This window comes from Carlito syrichta, unplaced genomic scaffold, assembly GCF_000164805.1.
Source record: "Carlito syrichta isolate Samal-C Ts95f unplaced genomic scaffold, Tarsius_syrichta-2.0.1 Scaffold302570, whole genome shotgun sequence".
Classification (NCBI taxonomy): Eukaryota; Metazoa; Chordata; class Mammalia; order Primates; family Tarsiidae; genus Carlito; species Carlito syrichta.
The window spans coordinates 177,040-184,065 of NW_007246666.1; the positions used below are offsets into that span (position 1 = coordinate 177,040).

A 7,026-nucleotide genomic window follows, 5' to 3' on the forward strand; every position below is an offset into this window, starting at 1 on the left:
CATCCACCTATCCGCACATGAAGCCTTTCTTGGCCTTGGAGAACTGGGTTTGTGCACTTGGACTTTGTGAAGGTCAACCTAATTGAAGCAGATTTTTAAAACCGAAAGGCTCTAATGGCTCTTCTCAACATCCTCCACCTACTTGAGACAAGGCTCCTGCTGCAGACACCCACTGCAAATTAATGAGTGCCTGGCCTTGGAGGCAGAGACCACAGCAGAATGTCTCCACAGAATCCTAGTACTCACCATTGGAATCTGGAGCCTGATGTCGCCCCAGGCCAAATCTCCATTCTTGCCATTTCCGGCACCCAGGGAGCTGTCTGTTCCAAACCACCCAATGGGCGTGCACCCTAGGGAACCAGGCTCAGTGGGAAAGAATGTATTTCTAACATCCGTGTCATCAGTTTCATTTCTTTCTCTGAATTTCCTGATGGGGCTGTCGATGCTTCCATGCTGCCTTAGAGAGAAGGCCCCAAAATGCAACACTTTCCACCTCATAACGTCCTCTCATTCCTTCAGGCAGCCCTGCCTGCAGTTGGACTCAGAGCCAGTACAAAGGGCAGAAACTCGCAGCCTCCTGGTGTGATTCATTGGTCTCTCGTTTCCCAGCTAGTGACACATCCTGGCTCCAAAACGAAGTTTTAATCTTCATTAAATCTTTGAAAAGGAGCCCAGGAGAATTGAGTGGCATGAGAAAGAGAGAGAGAGAGAGAGAGAGAGAGAGAGAGAGAGGAGGAGGAGAAAGAAAATGGTCTGGACCCTAGTATCCTTCAGAGCAGGGACCAAGTGCAGTTTGGGCTGGTTCTCTAAAATAAACAGCTCGGTCGAGGTCTCAGATCACTTTCCTGGCCTCTGTCATGCAATGCAAGACTCTGGAAAGAATACAAAGTTGTGTCAAGTATTCTGCCTGTCCTTCAAAAACGTATGCCTCTTGGGTGAGCCTTTTTGGACCTTCTAGGCCACAATGGTTCCTTGTACCATGACTCCCTAGCACTTTACCTGCTGTGTAAGTGAGTCTCTGTTTGTGTTCCTCACATTAGAAGCTTGTTAATTCCAAGGACCAGATTTTAATCATCTTTTAATCATTTAATCATCTTTATATCCACAAAGCATTTAGCATAGCACACATTAAATGCTCAGTCAGTATAAAATGAGTGCAGTCTTACTGGGGAGATAAAAGATATGTAGATACAGACTAAAAGTACATGCCAGGCAGTAAATGTGGGGAGTCAATGGGGAGAACCCTAGGTGGTGAGTCAGCTCACGTGGCTCTACTCCCAACCCAGCCATTAGCAGCTGTGTAAACTTGAACAGGTTCCTTTCTCTCTCTGGACCTTGCCAATCTAGGCACCCAAGCTTCCATGTCTATAAAATTAAGGAGACTGATAGAGGAGTTCTGAAGACTTCCGGAAAGAGGTTCAGAGGTGGGAGGGGACCCAAAAGGATGGGCAGAAAAGGTATGCGTAAACTCAACGTCTTCTAGTAGTTCCCACCCTCAACTTCTCTGAGAGGGTCTGCCCTCTCAGAATTGCGTCTCCTGGTTCCTTTGCCATCAGAACCGAAGACCCTCAAGTGGAGTAAGCTTCTTGTAAAGGTCTACTCCTATGGGCTTTTCTCCATCACCACACCTTGCACAATCTGCTTCATAATGAAAGCAAATTTTCTGGTCTCTGAATTCTTGGCTATACCTTTCCCGCCATTTTGAGAATTACGACATCTGCCCATCTCGTTTTGAAGCATTTACGATTCCATAATTGCATCTGCTATTGCATCTGTCCCCTGGGATGCAATTCATCTGCGTCAGGAATCACAACCCATTGAAAGAAGCTGAGGGTTCTCTCACCAGATGTCCTCCTCAATGGAGGAAATGAACCCCAAAATAGAAATCGAATAGTTCTGGTTTCTTTCTGTTGTCCATGAACATTTCACCAGCTGTCCCAAGAAGTGGGTCTGTGACTCCTTTGATCTTCCTTTCACTCTGATCTGCACCATTTTGGTTCTTGTTCTCAGCACCACTTGTAAACTTCATCTTCTGCAATTTGGGTATTCTGACACTCTTCTCACAGATCTCTGTTAACCTTGGGTAGGTCACCATCTCTCATACACGTGACCTTGGGAAGCTCAACTCAAGGAGGGTTCTTAAGGCAACCAAATTATTTCTATAGGTAATTTCCCTTTTTCTTCCTTATCAGGCTCATTTGCAATTAGTCACAATTATAATTCTTAGACTCTTCCAGACTTTTAAATCTGCTTCCACTTTTGGAGTCCTGGATTTACATCTTGAAAGGACCAAGATGGAGTTGATATACCCAATGAGCAGCCATATTAGCATGGCCTAGCTTTGTCATGTTTTTCTTTAATTTTTAATTAAAGTTTCTTTAGTTAAGTTCACTTTAATTTACCCTCTAATCACTAGCCAAGGTCAGAACCAGTTTCCTGGAAGTAGCTATTGATAAGTGCTTTACAACTCCTCCTCAACTTGTTTTGTATTAGTCAGCCTTTCTAGTCCCAGCATTTGCCCACCCCTCACTACCAGCCGCAAAAGATTGAGCTAATCAAATCTGTCGTGATCATTCTCCAGTGACAACCCACCAGCCCACGTGTCCACCTGCTGGAGTCACGAGATGTGTTGTCCTGACAGTGTCAAGGCACAAGACCTCCTATGCTAACACCCAAAAATGTGGTTGCTGGAGATTTTTACTAACCCTACTTCCTTATAGAAGCACCCTTACCCCACCCCCCAGGACCGCATTACTGGCATTCAGACCCTATCCTGAATGTGGATAAACTCTTTTGCTTTACTTTTGCAATTCTTTGTATCTCTCGCATGGTACTGGATCACAGACCCCCTGTCCGGTCTGACCTAACATATCTGATTTTCTATGACCTTTACTTCACTAAATTCAAGGAAGATACCAGAGTGCCTATCCTTGGCTATTTCTAAGACTATTTCTCCCAAAGTTTCTGTTAGGGTGGTGGTTCACCTTACTGCTTTCTCCATTTTCTAAGAGAGAAATTCATACAGTAATACCAGAATTTATCAGATATTTTACTTCTTTATACATTTCAGATTTGTCTTTTAGGGCATACCTTCATACTGGAATTAACAGAAAAACCAGACTCTGCAAAATATTTTAAAGAGGTTTATTCTGAGTCAGTATAAGTGACCATGTCCCAGAGAACAGTCTCAAGAAGTCCTGAGAAAGTATGCCCATGGTAGTCTGGTTACAATTTGATTTTATACATTTTAAGGAGCCATTAATTGTAGGTAAAATCATAAATCAATACATGGAAGGCTGGAAGGTGTACATCGATTTTCCTAAAGAGGCAGGACATCTTGAAGAGGGGCTTAGAGGTCATAGGTGGATTTAAGACTTTCTAATTGGCAATTGGCTGAAAGAGTTAAGCTTTGTCTCAAAAGAAAAAGTCAGTAGAAAGAAATGCTTGCGTTAAGGGGAGTTGTGGAGGGTAAGGTTCTTGTTATGTAGATGAAACCTCACAGGCAGAAGCCTTCAGAGAGAATAGATGGTAAATGTCTCGTTTCAGGCATTTTTTTAAAAAAATTTTAATTTTAAAGATGCGGGGTACAATTCAGGGTCAGGTATACAAATGTTCATTACGCAGGTACCCTTGTTGTTGAGGTGTGTCCTTCCCTCCCCTGGCAGTTTCCCACTGCTGCCAATCCCCTCCTTAAGGTACTGTAATTGTTTGAGGTCCGCTTATGAGTGAGAACATGTAATACTCAGTTCTTTGTTTCTGTGATCGATTACTTGATATTATAGACTCTAAATTCAAGTTACTGCGAAGTTCATAGTTTTGTCCTTCTTTATGGCTGCATTTAAAGGTGTCAGGTTCCCAGTTACTCTCTCCTAGATTCAAAGAAAGGCCTAGAAAAGGAAGGCCTGACTGCATTAATGAAGATTCTCTACAGATGCAAATTTTCCCCACCAAAGGCTTTGCAGGACTATTTCAATCTATTGGTCCTGTGGTGGCCATTTCAAAAAATGTCAAAGAAATATATTTTGGGGTGAAGTCTTTTTATTGCCCTTAGGGTCTGTGCTGTCTGTCCTGTGGTGCTACATAAAAGTCAGGTAGGACAATAAGCTGCACTATACCAGATTAATTTTTAAAACTCGATTAATGAGATTTCATGGTCTGCAGGGTATGATTTAACCTTGCCTTGGGTGGCCTTAAGTCTTGATTATAATTTGCCATCTTATTGCCGCAGACTGCTTTGCCAGTCTTATGATCTCTGTTTTAACTTTAACCCTGGTCAGTTGTGCCTAAACTCCAAAAGGAAGGGAGTATGACAAGGCATATCCAACTGTCCTCTCCTTATGGCTGGGAATTCAGTTTTTCAGGTTTCTCTGCGGTTCGTTCAGTTGAGGGGGATTAGGATTTTATTTGGGGTTTATACTGTGTGTGTGTGTGTGTGTGTGTGTGTGTGTGTGTGTGTGTGTGTGTACACACACATACATGTCTTTGGAGATTATATATATGCATATATAATATATAATATGTTATAGAAATTATGAATATATCTACAATAGATGTACGTATGTTATTACATATATAATGCATATTTAAATATATAATATGTAAATATGTGATCATATATACATATTATATATATACACATATATAAATATACATATAAAATATATATCACAGATCTTTATATAAGTCACATGTATTTATATGTCATATGTATTTGTTTTTGTTTTTGTTTTTGTTTTTCCTGTCTCAGGTTTATTTGTACAAATAGCACAGGAGGACACCAGCCCCACGCAGACAGCGCCCTGGGGGTCAAATCAGTCCTTCTGTCCACACATGGGCAGACAGAGGCCTCTACTCTGGAGCTTTTGTGGGGGTTTGGGCAGCTTTGGGAGCCTGAGCAGGAGCTGGAACTGAAGCTGGAGTTGCAGGTGAAGCTGCGGCTGGGGCCTTAGTTTGATCCTTGGCCTTTGGCCGGCAGAGCCTGCGGCCCTTGGCAATACGGGCACGAATACGCTTCCCAAGCTTGGGGTGGGCCATGTATGCAAGTCGAGTAAGCTTGCAACTAGGACCCTTTGGGATCTTGGGCTTAACCTCCTTGGGCTTTACAAGGGCCTTGATAGCCTCAGCACGTGCACTCATGGCACTGGCGTTGTTGGCTTGCATCTTCTTCAGGCCTTTCTTGTTGTGCTTCTTGGCAAAGCGCATGTTCCTCAGGAACTTGGGGTCCACCCCCTTAAGAGACTCGTATCTTTGTGATCGGGGTTTCTTGATGCCATTTCTGTGCCATTTTCGGGACTGGTTGTATGTGGTATGGTTCTTGGACTTGGCCATGTCTGCACCGTAAGCCGTGGATCCTGTGTATTTGTATTTTCATACGCACACACAAAAACACACAAAATTCCCAAAGACATATCTATCCAACAGCACAGTTCTCCCCCACTCTTCCTCCCTGGGCTGCGATCTTTCTTTCATGCAATCCTTGCCATGAAGATCTCCATCTGCAAGATACACTTCCTTCTGACATCTTCTATCTTGCTTTATTCCTTCCACCTTGGCTGGATGTTCAGGATTTATTTATTCTGTCTAATAAGTTGGAGCATAATGATTGTACTTAGAGTCCACATTGGTGTTGACCGTCTTTTCTCTGTGACAGCTAGCTGAGAATCCATTTTACAAGAGGAGCTACCCTACACCACTGCCTGTTATCTGGGAGAGGCTGCATGAGCTCATGGGATACCTGAATGAGTGTTCCCTGCTCCAAGGACAGAAAAGAGAAAGGTAGGGAGCACCGAGACACACCTTACCTCCTTGATGGTTTCCCAGTGGCAACTCTTTATGGGATGCCCAATAAAAGAGAAGTCATTAAACCAAGAGAGGAACCACATTAACAAAATTTATGGAGGAAGTTATGTGTGCAAGATATATAACAGGTATGAAATTGTTAAACAGTGAAACCTCAGCCCACTTCAGCAGGTGAGGAGGGAGGATTTGGGAGAGCACTAGAAGTAACCACAAGTGATGGGAAAAGATGAATGTGTTCTCTCATGGAACCTTATAAATCCTCTTCCCCTGCCATAAGCCATAGAGAGCAGGGTTTCTGTAATATACCCCCTAAAGCAGGATAATCTGCGAAAAAGACAATGAAGGAAAGTCCTTCTCCCTTCAGGTCCAGCATTGCACAGATGCATGCAATAAATAGCAGGGTCCAAATAAAGACAGCAGTACTAACAGGGATAACAATTCTGTGCCTTAAACCAATCATAAGCAAAGAACAGTTTTCCTCCACGGTTAGGGCAAACCCCTGACACTGGGAAAAGCAAGTGACCAGTGGTGTGTGTGCTGTTATAAATCAACTTGACACCCAGGAGAGGATAACAGAGGTAGAAGCCTGAAGCTGAATTTACCAGAAAATCTCTCCTTAATTGCTTCTGGCTCAGAATTTCACTAGTACTTTGCACGGCATGTTTTGTTTTGTTTTTGTAGTAAACACCAAATTCAGAACTGTACTATTCTGGTTTTATTTTATTTTATGGGGATTAATTTAGTATACACACTCGCAACGTTCTTGAATTAACTGCTTAATGAACTCTATATGATCCTTTCTGTGATATGGGTTCAGCTCTTATCAACTCATTTTCTTATAGTTGAACATAAAATAAATTTTTTTTAATGTCGTTAAGGCATACCTGAAACGAATTCCACTGAAATTTGCCATGAAAGCTCTGTACCAAAAAAGGGAACCTCAGAAAAGCTGCCACCCTTAAAGAATTCTTAACCCAGGCAAATCACACATGACACTGGACAGGATACAAAAACATGTTAAGGTTTGTTTCCCAACAAGATGGCATTTACAATATTAATGGAAAAGAAGGAATTTTTATTACATAAAATGATAATAAGAGTTCAAGAAAACAGTTGAGATGTCATGAAACAATGAATTTTAGAGATCACAGTTGCCATAGTATATCAGAAAGGACAGATACATTTCATCGATAGACAGTGAAGTATTTGCATTGCACAAACAGGAAG

At 42.3% G+C, this 7,026-nt stretch overlaps 1 pseudogene across 1 annotated transcript; it reads right to left on the reverse strand.

The window, feature by feature from the left end:
* Positions 1-4,848: 4,848 nt before the first annotated feature.
* Positions 4,849-5,348, reverse strand: LOC103259231 (annotated as a pseudogene). The gene has a single exon (XR_504224.2). The product of XR_504224.2 is annotated as a 60S ribosomal protein L29 pseudogene (transcript).
* Positions 5,349-7,026: the final 1,678 nt, after the last annotated feature.